The sequence below is a fragment of the Triturus cristatus genome, chromosome 1_1 (genome assembly GCF_964204655.1).
Source record: "Triturus cristatus chromosome 1_1, aTriCri1.1, whole genome shotgun sequence".
Taxonomy (NCBI): Eukaryota; Metazoa; Chordata; class Amphibia; order Caudata; family Salamandridae; genus Triturus; species Triturus cristatus.
The window spans coordinates 1095249818-1095264920 of record NC_140579.1 but is presented as its reverse complement, the minus strand read 5'-3'; positions in this window follow the sequence as shown (position 1 = coordinate 1095264920).

Below are 15103 nucleotides of genomic sequence, written 5' to 3'. Positions count from 1 at the left end.
CGTGCAGCGTCGTGCATGGCGTGCTTTCCCCGGTATGTATGATACTGTTTGCGGGTCTTAGTTAAGGCATCTGGTCTGTTTCTTATCTAACTCTTTTTTTTAATGTTTCTTTACAGGGCTTCCCCGGGCCGTGCCGTTCCCGTGCAGCGTCGTGCATGGAGCGCTTCCCTGGTATGTATGATGCTGTTTGCGGGTATTACGTAAGGCATCTGGTCTGTTTCTTATCTAACTCTTTCTTTTTATGTTTCTTTACAGGGCTTCCCCTGGCCGTGCCGTTCCTGTGCAGCGTCGTGCATGGAGTGCTTTCCCCGGTATGTATGATGCTATTTGTGGGTCTTAGGTAAGGCATCTGGTCTGTTTCTTATGTAACTCTTTTTTTTGTGTTTCTTTACAGGGCTTCCCCGGGCCGTGCCGTTCCCGTGCAGTGTCGTGCATGGAGCGCTTTCCCCGGTATGTATGATGCTGTTTGCGGGTCTTAGGTAAGGCATCTGGTCTGTTTCTTATCTAACTCTTTTTCTAAATGTTTCTTTACAGGGTTTCCCCGGGCCGTGCTGTTCCCGTGCAGCGTCGTGCATGGACTGCTTCCCCCGGTATGTATGATGCTGTTGCGGGTCTTAGGTAAGGCATCTGGTCTGTTTCTTATCTAACTCTTTTTTTAAATGTTTCTTTACAGGGCTTCCCCTGGCCGTGCCATTCCCGTGCAGCATCGTGCATGGAGTGCTCTCCCCGGTATGTATGATGCTGTTTGCGGGTCTTAGGTAAGGCATCTGGTCTGTTTCTTATCTAACTCTTTTTTTTTATGTTTCTTTACAGGGCTTCCCCGGGCCGTGCCGTTCCCGTGCATAGTCGTGCATGGACTGCTTTCCCTGGTATATATGATGCTGTTTGCGGGTCTTAGGTAAGGCATCTGGTCTGTTTCTTATCTAACTCTTTTTTTTATGTTTCTTTACAGGGCTTCCCCGGGCCGTGCCGTTCCCGTGCAGCGTCGTGCATGGAGCGCTTTCCCCGGTATGTATGATGCTGTTTGCTGGTCTTAGGTAAGGCATCTGGTCTGTTTCATATCTAACTCTTTTTTTAAATGTTTCTTTACAGGGTTTCCCCGGGCCGTGCTGTTCCCGTGCAGCGTCGTGCATGGACTGCTTCCCCTGGTATGTATGATGCTGTTGCGGGTCTTAGGTAAGGCATCTGGTCTGTTTCTTATCTAACTCTTTTTTAAAATCTTTCTTTACAGGGCTTCCCCTGGCCGTGCCATTCCCGTGCAGCGTCGTGCATGGAGTGCTTTCCCCGGTATGTATGATGCTGTTTGCGGGTCTTAGGTAAGGCATCTGGTCTGTTTCTTATCTAACTCTTTGTTCTTAATGTTTCTTTACAGGGCTTCCCCGGGCCGTGCCGTTCCCGTGCAGCGTCGTGCATGGAGCGCTTCCCTGGTATGTATGATGCTGTTTGCGGGTCTTAGGTAAGGCATCTGGTCTGTTTCTTATCTAACTCTTTTTTTTTATGTTTCTTTACAGGGCTTCCCCTCGCCGTGCCGTTCCTGTGCAGCGTCGTGCATGGAGCGCTTTACCCGGTATGTATGATGCTGTTTGCGGGTCTTAGGTAAGGCATCTGGTCTGTATCTTATCTAACTCTTTTTTTAAATATTTCTTTACAGGGCTTCCCACAGCCGTGCCGTTTCCGTGCAGAGTCGTGCATGGACTGCTTTCCCCGGTATTTATGATGCTGTTTGCCGGTCTTAGGTAAGGCATCTGGTCTGTTTCTTATCTAACTCTTTTTTTTTATGTTTCTTTACAGGGCTTCCCCGGGCCGGGCCGTTCCCGTGCAGCGTCGTGCATGGAGCGCTTTCCCCGGTATGTATGATGGTGTTTGCGGGTCTTAGGTAAGGCCTCTGGTCTGTTTGTTATCTAACTCTTTTTTTAAATGTTTCTTTACAGGGCTTCCCCTGGCTGTGCCGTTCCCGTGTAGCTTCGTGCATGGAGCGCTTCCCTGGTATGTATGATGCTGTTTGCGGGTCTTAGGTAAGGCATCTGGTCTGTTTCTTATCTAACTCTTTTTTTAAATGTTTCTTTACAGGGCTTCCCCTGGCCGTGCCATTCCCGTGCAGCGTCGTGCATGGAGTGCTTTCCCCGGTATGTATGATGCTGTTTGCGGGTCTTAGGTAAGGCATCTGGTCTGTTTCTTATCTAACTCTTTTTTTTAATGTTTCTTTACATGGCTTCCCCGGGCCGTGCCGTTCCCGTGCAGCGTCGTGCATGGAGCGCTTCCCTGGTATGTATGATGCTGTTTGCGGGTCTTAGGTAAGGCATCTGGTCTGTTTCTTATCTAACTCTTTCTTTTCTTTTTATGTTTCTTTACAGGGCTTCCCCTGGCCGTGCCGTTCCTGTGCAGCGTCGTGCATGTAGTGCTTTCCCCGGTATGTACGATGCTGTTTGCGGGTCTTAGGTAAGGCATCTGGTCTGTTTCTTATATAACTCTTTTTTTTAATGTTTCTTTACAGGGCTTCCCCTGGCAGTGCCATTCCCGTGCAGCGTCGTGCATGGAGTGCTTTCCCCGGTATGTATGATGCTATTTGCGGGTCTTAGGTAAGGCATCTGGTCTGTTTCTTATCTAACTCTTTTTTTTTTTGTTTCTTTACAGGGCTTCCCCTGGCTGAGCCGTTCCCGTGTAGCGTCGTGCATGGAGCGCTTCCCTGGTATGTATGATGCTGTTTGCGGGTCTTAGGTAAGGCATCTGGTCTGTTTCTTATCTAACTCTTTTTTTTGTGTTTCTTTACAGGGCTTCCCCGGGCCGTGCCGTTCCCGTGCAGTGTCGTGCATGGAGCGCTTTCCCCGGTATGTATAATGCTGTTTGCGGGTCTTAGGTAAGGCATCTGGTCTGTTTCTTATCTAACTCTTTTTCTAAATGTTTCTTTACAGGGTTTCCCTGGGCCGTGCTGTTCCCGTGCAGCGTCGTGCATGGACTGCTTCCCCCGGTATGTATGATGCTGTCGCGGGTCTTAGGTAAGGCATCTGGTGTGTTTCTTATCTAACTCTTTTTTTAAATGTTTCTTTACAGGGCTTCCCCTGGCCGTGCCATTCCCGTGCAGCATCGTGCATGGAGTGCTTTCCCCGGTATGTATGATGCTGTTTGCGGGTCTTAGGTAAGGCATCTGGTCTGTTTCTTATCTAACTCTTTTTTTTAATGTTTCTTTACAGGGCTTCCCCGGGCCGTGCCGTTCCCGTGCATAGTCGTGCATGGACTGCTTTCCCTGGTATGTATGATGCTGTTTGCGGGTCTTAGGTAAGGCATCTGGTCTGTTTCTTATCTAACTCTTTGTTCTTAATGTTTCTTTACAGGGCTTTCCCGGGCCGTGCCGTTCCCGTGCAGCGTCGTGCATGGAGCGCTTCCCTGGTATGTATGATGCTGTTTGCGGGTCTTAGGTAAGGCATCTGGTCTGTTTCTTATCTAACTCTTTTTTTTTATGTTTCTTTACAGGGCTTCCCCTGGCCGTGCCGTTCCTGTGCAGCGTCGTGCATGGAGCGCTTTACCCGGTATGTATGATGCTGTTTGCGGGTCTTAGGTAAGGCATCTGGTCTGTATCTTATCTAACTCTTTTTTTTAATATTTCTTTACAGGGCTTCCCCGGGCCGTGCCGTTTCCGTGCAGAGCCGTGAATGGACTGCTTTCCCCGGTATTTATGATGCTGTTTGCCGGTCTTAGGTAAGGCATCTGGTCTGTTTCTTATCTAACTCTTTTTTTTTATGTTTCTTTACAGGGCTTCCCCGGGCCGGGCCGTTCCCGTGCAGCGTCGTGCATGGAGCGCTTTCCCCGGTATGTATGATGCTGTTGTGGGTCCTAGGTAAGGCATCTGGTTTGTTTCTTATCTAACTCTTTTTTTTAATGTTTCTTTACAGGGCTTCCCCTGGCCGTGCCGTTCCCGTGCAGCGTCGTGCATGGAGTGCTTTCCCCGGTATGTATGATGCTGTTTGCGGGTCTTAGGTAAGGCATCTGGTCTGTTTCTTATTTAACTCTTTTTTTTTTTGTTTCTTTACAGGGCTTCCCCTGGCTGTGCCGTTCCCGTGTAGCGTCGTGCATGGAGCGCTTCCCTGGTATGTATGATGCTGTTTGCGGGACTTAGGTAAGGCATCTGGTCTGTTTCTTATCTAACTCTTTTTTTTAATGTTTCTTTACAGGGCTTCCCCGGGCCGTGCCGTTCCCGTGCAGCGTCGTGCATGGAGCGCTTCCCTGGTATGTATGATGCTGTTTGCGGGTCTTAGGTAAGGCATCTGGTCTGTTTCTTATCTAACTCTTTCTTTTCTTTTTATGTTTCTTTACAGGGCTTCCCCTGGCCGTGCCGTTCCTGTGCAGCGCCGTGCATGGAGTGCTTTCCCCGGTATGTACGATGCTGTTTGCGGGTCTTAGGTAAGGCATCTGGTCTGTTTCTTATCTAACTCTTTTTTTTGTGTTTCTTTACAGGGCTTCCCCGGGCCATGCCGTTCCCGTGCACCGTCGTGCATGGAGTGCTTTCCCCGGTATGTATGATGCTGTTTGCGGGTCTTAGGTAAGGCATCTGGTCTGTTTCTTATCTAACTCTTTATTTTCATGTTTCTTTACAGGGCTTCCCCGGGCCGTGCCGTTCCCGTGCAGCGTCGTGCATGGAGCGCTTTCCCCGGTATGTATGATGCTGTTTGCGGGTCTTAGGTAAGGCATCTGGTCTGTTTCTTATCTAACTCTTGTTTTTTTATGTTTCTTTACAGGGAATCCCCGGGCTGTGCCGTTCCCGTGCAGCGTCGTGCATGGACTGCTTTCCCCGGTATGTATGATGCTGTTTGCGGGTCTTAGGTAAGGCATCTGGTCTGTTTCTTATCTAACTCTATTTTTTAATGTTTCTTTACAGGGCTTCCCCGGGCCGTGCCGTTCCCATGCAGCGTCGTGCATGGACTGCTTTCCCCAGTATGTATGATTCTGTTTGCGGGTCTTAGGTAAGGCACCTGGTCTGTTTCTTATCTAACTCTTTTTTTTAATGTTTCTTTACATGGCTTCCGCGGGCCGTGCCGTTACCGTGCAGCGTCGTGCATGGAGTGCTTTCCCCGGTATGTATGATGCTGTTTGCGGGTCTTAGGTAAGGCATCTGGTCTGTTTCTTATCTAACTCTTTTTTTTTCTGCTTCTTTACAGGCTTCCCCGGGCCGTGCCGTTCCCGTGCAGCGTCGTGCATGGAGTGCTTTCCCCGGTATGTATGATGCTGTTTGCGGGTCTTAGGTAAGGCATCTGGTCTGTTTCTTATCTAACTCTTTTTTTTTTGTTTCTTTACAGGGCTTCCCCTGGCTGTGCCGTTCCCGTGCAGCGTCGTGCATGGAGCGCTTCCCTGGTATGTATGATGCTGTTTGCGGGTCTTAGGTAAGGCATCTGGTCTGTTTCTTATCTAACTCTTTTTTTTATGTTTCTTTACAGGGCTTCCCCTGGCCGTGCCGTTCCTGTGCAGCGTCGTGCATGGAGCGCTTTACCCGGTATTTATGATGCTGTTTGCGGGTCTTAGGTAAGGCATCTGGTCTGTATCTTATCTAACTCTTTTTTTTAATGTTTCTTTACAGGGCTTCCCCGGGCCGTGCCGTTTCCGTGCAGAGTCGTGCATGGACTGCTTTCCCCGGTATTTATGATGCTGTTTGCGGGTCTTAGGTAAGGCATCTGGTCTGTTTCTTATCTAACTCTTTTTTTTTATGTTTCTTTACAGGGCTTCCCCGGGCCGTGCCGTTCCCGTGCGGCGTCGTGCATGGAGCGCTTTCCCCGGTATGTATGATGCTGTTTGCGGGTCTTAGGTAAGGCATCTGGTCTGTTTCTTATCTAACTCTTTTTTAAAATGTTTCTTTACAGGGTTTCCCCGGGCCGTGCTGTTCCCGTGCAGCGTCGTGCATGGACTGCTTCCCCCGGTATGTATGATGCTGTTGTGGGTCTTAGGTAAGGCATCTGGTCTGTTTCTTATCTAACTCTTTTTTTTAATGTTTCTTTACAGGGCTTCCCCTGGCCGTGCCATTCCCGTGCAGCGTCGTGCATGGAGTGCTTTCCCCGGTATGTATGATGCTGTTTGCGGGTCTTAGGTAAGGCATCTGGTCTGTTTCTTATTTAACTCTTTTTTTTTTGTTTCTTTACAGGGCTTCCCCTGGCTGTGCCGTTCCCGTGTAGCGTCGTGCATGGAGCGCTTCCCTGGTATGTATGATGCTGTTTGCGGGTCTTAGGTAAGGCATCTGGTCTGTTTCTTATCTAACTCTTTTTTTTAATGTTTCTTTACAGGGCTTCCCCTGGCCGTGCCATTCCCGTGCAGCGTCGTGCATGGAGTGCTTTCCCCGGTATGTATGATGCTGTTTGCGGGTCTTAGGTAAGGCATCTGGTCTGTTTCTTATCTAACTCTTTTTTTTAATGTTTCTTTACAGGGCTTCCCCGGACCGTGCCGTTCCCGTGCAGCGTCGTGCATGGAGCGCTTCCCTGGTATGTATGATGCTGTTTGCGGGTCTTAGGTAAGGCATCTGGTCTGTTTCTTATCTAACTCTTTCTTTTCTTTTTATGTTTCTTTACAGGGCTTCCCCTGGCCGTGCCATTCCTGTGCAGCGTCGTGCATGGAGTGCTTTCCCCGGTATGTATGATGCTGTTTGCGGGTCTTAGGTAAGGCATCTGGTCTGTTTCTTATCTAACTCTTTTTTTTGTGTTTCGTTACAGGGCTTCCCCGGGCCAAGCCGTTCCCGTGCACCGTCGTGCATGGAGTGCTTTCCCCAGTATGTATGATGCTGTTTCCGGGTCTTAGGTAAGGCATCTGGTCTGTTTCTTATCTAACTCTTTATTTTCATGTTTCTTTACAGGGCTTCCCCGGGCCGTGCCGTTCCCGTGCAGCGTCGTGCATGGAGCGCTTTCCCCGGTATGTATGATGCTGTTTGCGGGTCTTAGGTAAGGCATCTGGTCTGTTTCTTATCTAACTCTTGTTTTTTTATGTTTCTTTACAGGGAATCCCCGGGCTGTGCCGTTCCCGTGCAGCGTCGTGCATGGACTGCTTTCCCCGGTATGTATGATGCTGTTTGCGGGTCTTAGGTAAGGCATCTGGTCTGTTTCTTATCTAACTCTTTTTTTTAATGTTTTTTTACAGGGCTTCCCCGGGCCGTGCCGTTCCCGTGCAGCGTCGTGCATGGACTGCTTTCCCCGGTATGTATGATGCTGTTTGCGGGTCTTAGGTAAGGCATCTGGTCTGTTTCTTATCTAACTCTTTTTTTTAATGTTTCTTTACAGGGCTTCCACGGGCCGTGCCGTTCCCGTGCAGCGTCGTGCATGGAGTGCTTTCCCCGGTATGTATGATGCTGTTTGCGGGTCTTAGGTAAGGCATCTGGTCTGTTTCTTATCTAACTCTTTTTTTTTCTGCTTCTTTACAGGCTTCCCCGGGCCGTGCCGTTCCCGTGCAGCGTCGTGCATGGAGCGCTTTCCCCGGTATGTATGATGCTGTTTGCGGGTCTTAGGTAAGGCATCTGGTCTGTTTCTTATCTAACTCTTTTTTTTTTTGTTTCTTTACAGTGCTTCCCCTGGCTGTGCCGTTCCCGTGCAGCGTCGTGCATGGAGCGCTTCCCTGGTATGTATGATGCTGTTTGCGGGTCTTAGGTAAGGCATCTGGTCTGTTTCTTATCTAACTCTTTATTTTTGTGTTTCTTTACAGGGCTTCCCCGGGCCGTGCCGTTCCCGTGCAGCGTCGTGCATGGAGCGTTTTCCCCGGTATGTATGATGCTGTTTGCGGGTCTTAGGTAAGGCATCTGATCTGTTTCTTATCTAACTCTTTATTTTTATGTTTCTTTACAGGGCTTCCCCAGGCCGTGCCGTTCCCGTGCATCGTCGTGCATGGAGCGCTTTCCCCGGTATGTATGATGCTGTTTGCGGGTTTTAGGTAAGGCATCTGGTCTGTTTCTTATCTAACTCTTTTTGTTTCTGTTTCTTTACAGGGCTTCCCCGGGCCGTGCCGTTCCCGTGCAGCGTCGTGCATGGAGTGCTTTCCCGGTATGTATGATGCTGTTTGCGGGTCTTAGGTAAGGCATCTGGTCTGTTTCTTATCTAACTCTTTTTTTTTATGTTTCTTTACAGGGCTTCCCCGGGCCGTGCCGTTTCCGTGCAGCGTCGTGCATGGAGTGCTTTCCCCGGTATGTATGATGCTGTTTGCGGGTCTTAGGTAAGGCATCTGGTCTGTTTCTTATCTAACTCTTTTTTAAAATGTTTCTTTACAGGGTTTTCCCGGGTCGTGCTGTTCCCGTGCAGCGTCGTGCATGGACTGCTTCCCCCGGTATGTATGATGCTGTTGCGGGTCTCAGGTAAGGCATCTGGTCTGTTTTTTATCTAACTCTTTTTTTTAATGTTTCTTTACAGGGCTTCCCCTGGTCGTGCAATTCCCGTGCAGCGTCGTGCATGGCGTGCTTTCCCCGGTATGTATGATACTGTTTGCGGGTCTTAGGTAAGGCATCTGGTCTGTTTCTTATCTAACTCTTTTTTTTAATGTTTCTTTACAGGGCTTCCCCGGGCCGTGCCGTTCCCGTGCAGCGTCGTGCATGGAGCGCTTCCCTGGTATGTATGATGCTGTTTGCGGGTCTTACGTAAGGCATCTGGTCTGTTTCTTATCTAACTCTTTCTTTTTATGTTTCTTTACAGGGCTTCCCCTGGCCGTGCCGTTCCTGTGCAGCGTCGTGCATGGAGTGCTTTCCCCGGTATGTATGATGCTATTTGCGGGTCTTAGGTAAGGCATCTGGTCTGTTTCTTATCTAACTCTTTTTTTTAATGTTTCTTTACAGGGCTTCCCCGGGCCGTGCCGTTTCCGTGCAGCGTCGTGCATGGAGTGCTTTCCCCGGTATGTATGATGCTGTTTGCGGGTCTTAGGTAAGGCATCTGGTCTGTTTCTTATCTAACTCTTTTTCTAAATGTTTCTTTACAGGGTTTTCCCGGGTCGTGCTGTTCCCGTGCAGCGTCGTGCATGGACTGCTTCCCCCGGTATGTATGATGCTGTTGCGGGTCTTAGGTAAGGCATCTGGTCTGTTTCTTATCTAACTCTTTTTTTTAATGTTTCTTTACAGGGCTTCCCCTGGTCGTGCAATTCCCGTGCAGCGTCGTGCATGGCGTGCTTTCCCCGGTATGTATGATACTGTTTGCGGGTCTTAGTTAAGGCATCTGGTCTGTTTCTTATCTAACTCTTTTTTTTAATGTTTCTTTACAGGGCTTCCCCGGGCCGTGCCGTTCCCGTGCAGCGTCGTGCATGGAGCGCTTCCCTGGTATGTATGATGCTGTTTGCGGGTCTTACGTAAGGCATCTGGTCTGTTTCTTATCTAACTCTTTCTTTTTATGTTTCTTTACAGGGCTTCCCCTGGCCGTGCCGTTCCTGTGCAGCGTCGTGCATGGAGTGCTTTCCCCGGTATGTATGATGCTATTTGCGGGTCTTAGGTAAGGCATCTGGTCTGTTTCTTATGTAACTCTTTTTTTTGTGTTTCTTTACAGGGCTTCCCCGGGCCGTGCCGTTCCCGTGCAGTGTCGTGCATGGAGCGCTTTCCCCGGTATGTATGATGCTGTTTGCGGGTCTTAGGTAAGGCATCTGGTCTGTTTCTTATCTAACTCTTTTTCTAAATGTTTCTTTACAGGGTTTCCCCGGGCCGTGCTGTTCCCGTGCAGCGTCGTGCATGGACTGCTTCCCCCGGTATGTATGATGCTGTTGCGGGTCTTAGGTAAGGCATCTGGTCTGTTTCTTATCTAACTCTTTTTTTAAATGTTTCTTTACAGGGCTTCCCCTGGCCGTGCCATTCCCGTGCAGCATCGTGCATGGAGTGCTCTCCCCGGTATGTATGATGCTGTTTGCGGGTCTTAGGTAAGGCATCTGGTCTGTTTCTTATCTAACTCTTTTTTTTTATGTTTCTTTACAGGGCTTCCCCGGGCCGTGCCGTTCCCGTGCATAGTCGTGCATGGACTGCTTTCCCTGGTATATATGATGCTGTTTGCGGGTCTTAGGTAAGGCATCTGGTCTGTTTCTTATCTAACTCTTTTTTTTATGTTTCTTTACAGGGCTTCCCCGGGCCGTGCCGTTCCCGTGCAGCGTCGTGCATGGAGCGCTTTCCCCGGTATGTATGATGCTGTTTGCTGGTCTTAGGTAAGGCATCTGGTCTGTTTCATATCTAACTCTTTTTTTAAATGTTTCTTTACAGGGTTTCCCCGGGCCGTGCTGTTCCCGTGCAGCGTCGTGCATGGACTGCTTCCCCTGGTATGTATGATGCTGTTGCGGGTCTTAGGTAAGGCATCTGGTCTGTTTCTTATCTAACTCTTTTTTAAAATCTTTCTTTACAGGGCTTCCCCTGGCCGTGCCATTCCCGTGCAGCGTCGTGCATGGAGTGCTTTCCCCGGTATGTATGATGCTGTTTGCGGGTCTTAGGTAAGGCATCTGGTCTGTTTCTTATCTAACTCTTTGTTCTTAATGTTTCTTTACAGGGCTTCCCCGGGCCGTGCCGTTCCCGTGCAGCGTCGTGCATGGAGCGCTTCCCTGGTATGTATGATGCTGTTTGCGGGTCTTAGGTAAGGCATCTGGTCTGTTTCTTATCTAACTCTTTTTTTTTATGTTTCTTTACAGGGCTTCCCCTCGCCGTGCCGTTCCTGTGCAGCGTCGTGCATGGAGCGCTTTACCCGGTATGTATGATGCTGTTTGCGGGTCTTAGGTAAGGCATCTGGTCTGTATCTTATCTAACTCTTTTTTTAAATATTTCTTTACAGGGCTTCCCACGGCCGTGCCGTTTCCGAGCAGAGTCGTGCATGGACTGTTTTCCCCGGTATTTATGATGCTGTTTGCCGGTCTTAGGTAAGGCATCTGGTCTGTTTCTTATCTAACTCTTTTTTTTTATGTTTCTTTACAGGGCTTCCCCGGGCCGGGCCGTTCCCGTGCAGCGTCGTGCATGGAGCGCTTTCCCCGGTATGTATGATGGTGTTTGCGGGTCTTAGGTAAGGCCTCTGGTCTGTTTGTTATCTAACTCTTTTTTTAAATGTTTCTTTACAGGGCTTCCCCTGGCTGTGCCGTTCCCGTGTAGCTTCGTGCATGGAGCGCTTCCCTGGTATGTATGATGCTGTTTGCGGGTCTTAGGTAAGGCATCTGGTCTGTTTCTTATCTAACTCTTTTTTTAAATGTTTCTTTACAGGGCTTCCCCTGGCCGTGCCATTCCCGTGCAGCGTCGTGCATGGAGTGCTTTCCCCGGTATGTATGATGCTGTTTGCGGGTCTTAGGTAAGGCATCTGGTCTGTTTCTTATCTAACTCTTTTTTTTAATGTTTCTTTACATGGCTTCCCCGGGCCGTGCCGTTCCCGTGCAGCGTCGTGCATGGAGCGCTTCCCTGGTATGTATGATGCTGTTTGCGGGTCTTAGGTAAGGCATCTGGTCTGTTTCTTATCTAACTCTTTCTTTTCTTTTTATGTTTCTTTACAGGGCTTCCCCTGGCCGTGCCGTTCCTGTGCAGCGTCGTGCATGTAGTGCTTTCCCCGGTATGTACGATGCTGTTTGCGGGTCTTAGGTAAGGCATCTGGTCTGTTTCTTATATAACTCTTTTTTTTAATGTTTCTTTACAGGGCTTCCCCTGGCAGTGCCATTCCCGTGCAGCGTCGTGCATGGAGTGCTTTCCCCGGTATGTATGATGCTATTTGCGGGTCTTAGGTAAGGCATCTGGTCTGTTTCTTATCTAACTCTTTTTTTTTTTGTTTCTTTACAGGGCTTCCCCTGGCTGTGCCGTTCCCGTGTAGCGTCGTGCATGGAGCGCTTCCCTGGTATGTATGATGCTGTTTGCGGGTCTTAGGTAAGGCATCTGGTCTGTTTCTTATCTAACTCTTTTTTTTCATGTTTCTTTACAGGGCTTCCCCTGGCCGTGCCGTTCCTGTGCAGCGTCGTGCATGGAGTGCTTTCCCCGGTATGTATGATGCTGTTTGCGGGTCTTAGGTAAGGCATCTGGTCTGTTTCTTATCTAACTCTTTTTTTTGTGTTTCTTTACAGGGCTTCCCCGGGCCGTGCCGTTCCTGTGCAGTGTCGTGCATGGAGCGCTTTCCCCGGTATGTATAATGCTGTTTGCGGGTCTTAGGTAAGGCATCTGGTCTGTTTCTTATCTAACTCTTTTTCTAAATGTTTCTTTACAGGGTTTCCCTGGGCCGTGCTGTTCCCGTGCAGCGTCGTGCATGGACTGCTTCCCCCGGTATGTATGATGCTGTCGCGGGTCTTAGGTAAGGCATCTGGTGTGTTTCTTATCTAACTCTTTTTTTAAATGTTTCTTTACAGGGCTTCCCCTGGCCGTGCCATTCCCGTGCAGCATCGTGCATGGAGTGCTTTCCCCGGTATGTATGATGCTGTTTGCGGGTCTTAGGTAAGGCATCTGGTCTGTTTCTTATCTAACTCTTTTTTTTAATGTTTCTTTAGAGGGCTTCCCCGGGCCGTGCCGTTCCCGTGCATAGTCGTGCATGGACTGCTTTCCCTGGTATGTATGATGCTGTTTGCGGGTCTTAGGTAAGGCATCTGGTCTGTTTCTTATCTAACTCTTTTTTTTATGTTTCTTTACAGGGCTTCCCCGGGCCGTGCCGTTCCCGTGCAGCGTCGTGCATGGAGCGCTTTCCCCGGTATGTATGATGCTGTTTGCGGGTCTTGGGTAAGGCATCTGGTCTGTTTCATATCTAACTCTTTTTTTAAATGTTTCTTTACAGGGTTTCCCCGGGCCGTGCTGTTCCCGTGCAGCGTCGTGCATGGACTACGTCCCCTGGTATGTATGATGCTGTTGCGGGTCTTAGGTAAGGCATCTGGTCTGTTTCTTATCTAACTCTTTTTTAAAATCTTTCTTTACAGGGCTTCCCCTGGCCGTGCCATTCCCGTGCAGCGTCGTGCATGGAGTGCTTTCCCCGGTATGTATGATGCTGTTTGCGGGTCTTAGGTAAGGCATCTGGTCTGTTTCTTATCTAACTCTTTGTTCTTAATGTTTCTTTACAGGGCTTCCCCGGGCCGTGCCGTTCCCGTGCAGCGTCGTGCATGGAGCGCTTCCCTGGTATGTATGATGCTGTTTGCGGGTCTTAGGTAAGGCATCTGGTCTGTTTCTTATCTAACTCTTTTTTTTTATGTTTCTTTACAGGGCTTCCCCTGGCCGTGCCGTTCCTGTGCAGCGTCGTGCATCGAGCGCTTTACCCGGTATGTATGATGCTGTTTGCGGGTCTTAGGTAAGGCATCTGGTCTGTATCTTATCTAACTCTTTTTTTTAATATTTCTTTACAGGGCTTCCCCGGGCCGTGCTGTTTCCGTGCAGAGTCGTGCATGGACTGCTTTCCCCGGTATTTATGATGCTGTTTGCCGGTCTTAGGTAAGGCATCTGGTCTGTTTCTTATCTAACTCTTTTTTTTTATGTTTCTTTACAGGGCTTCCCCGGGCCGGGCCGTTCCCGTGCAGCGTCGTGCATGGAGTGCTTTCCCCGGTATGTATGATGCTGTTTGCCGGTCTTAGGTAAGGCATCTGGTCTGTTTCTTATCTAACTCTTTTTTTAAATGTTTCTTTACAGGGTTTCCCCGGGCCGTGCTGTTCCCGTGCAGCGTCGTGCATGGACTGCTTCCTCCGGTATGTATGATGCTGTTGTGGGTCCTAGGTAAGGCATCTGGTTTGTTTCTTATCTAACTCTTTTTTTTAATGTTTCTTTACAGGGCTTCCCCTGGCCGTGCCGTTCCCGTGCAGCGTCGTGCATGGAGTGCTTTCCCCGGTATGTATGATGCTGTTTGCGGGTCTTAGGTAAGGCATCTGGTCTGTTTCTTATTTAACTCTTTTTTTTTTGTTTCTTTACAGGGCTTCCCCTGGCTGTGCCGTTCCCGTGTAGCGTCGTGCATGGAGCGCTTCCCTGGTATGTATGATGCTGTTTGCGGGTCTTAGGTAAGGCATCTGGTCTGTTTCTTATCTAACTCTTTTTTTTAATGTTTCTTTACAGGGCTTCCCCTGGCCGTGCCATTCCTGTGCAGCGTCGTGCATGGAGTGCTTTCCCCGGTATGTATGATGCTGTTTGCGGGTCTTAGGTAAGGCATCTGGTCTGTTTCTTATCTAACTCTTTTTTTTAATGTTTCTTTACAGGGCTTCCCCGGGCCGTGCCGTTCCCGTGCAGCGTCGTGCATGGAGCGCTTCCCTGGTATGTATGATGCTGTTTGCGGGTCTTAGGTAAGGCATCTGGTCTGTTTCTTATCTAACTCTTTCTTTTCTTTTTATGTTTCTTTACAGGGCTTCCCCTGGCCGTGCCGTTCCTGTGCAGCGTCGTGCATAGAGTGCTTTCCCCGGTATGTACGATGCTGTTTGCGGGTCTTAGGTAAGGCATCTGGTCTGTTTCTTATCTAACTCTTTTTTTTGTGTTTCTTTACAGGGCTTCCCCGGGCCATGCCGTTCCCGTGCACCGTCGTGCATGGAGTGCTTTCCCCGGTATGTATGATGCTGTTTGCGGGTCTTAGGTAAGGCATCTGGTCTGTTTCTTATCTAACTCTTTATTTTCATGTTTCTTTACAGGGCTTCCCCGGGCCGTGCCGTTCCCGTGCAGCGTCGTGCATGGAGCGCTTTCCCCGGTATGTATGATGCTGTTTGCGGGTCTTAGGTAAGGCATCTGGTCTGTTTCTTATCTAACTCTTGTTTTTTTATGTTTCTTTACAGGGAATCCCCGGGCTGTGCCGTTCCCGTGCAGCGTCGTGCATGGACTGCTTTCCCCGGTATGTATGATGCTGTTTGCGGGTCTTAGGTAAGGCATCTGGTCTGTTTCTTATCTAACTCTATTTTTTAATGTTTCTTTACAGGGCTTCCCCGGGCCGTGCCGTTCCCATGCAGCGTCGTGCATGGAATGCTTTCCCCAGTATGTATGATGCTGTTTGCGGGTCTTAGGTAAGGCATCTGGTCTGTTTCTTATCTAACTCTTTTTTTTAATGTTTCTTTACAGGGCTTCCGCGGGCTGTGCCGTTACCGTGCAGCGTCGTGCATGGAGTGCTTTCCCCGGTATGTATGATGCTGTTTGCGGGTCTTAGGTAAGGCATCTGGTCTGTTTCTTATCTAACTCTTTTTTTTTCTGCTTCTTTACAGGCTTCCCCGGGCCGTGCCGTTCCCG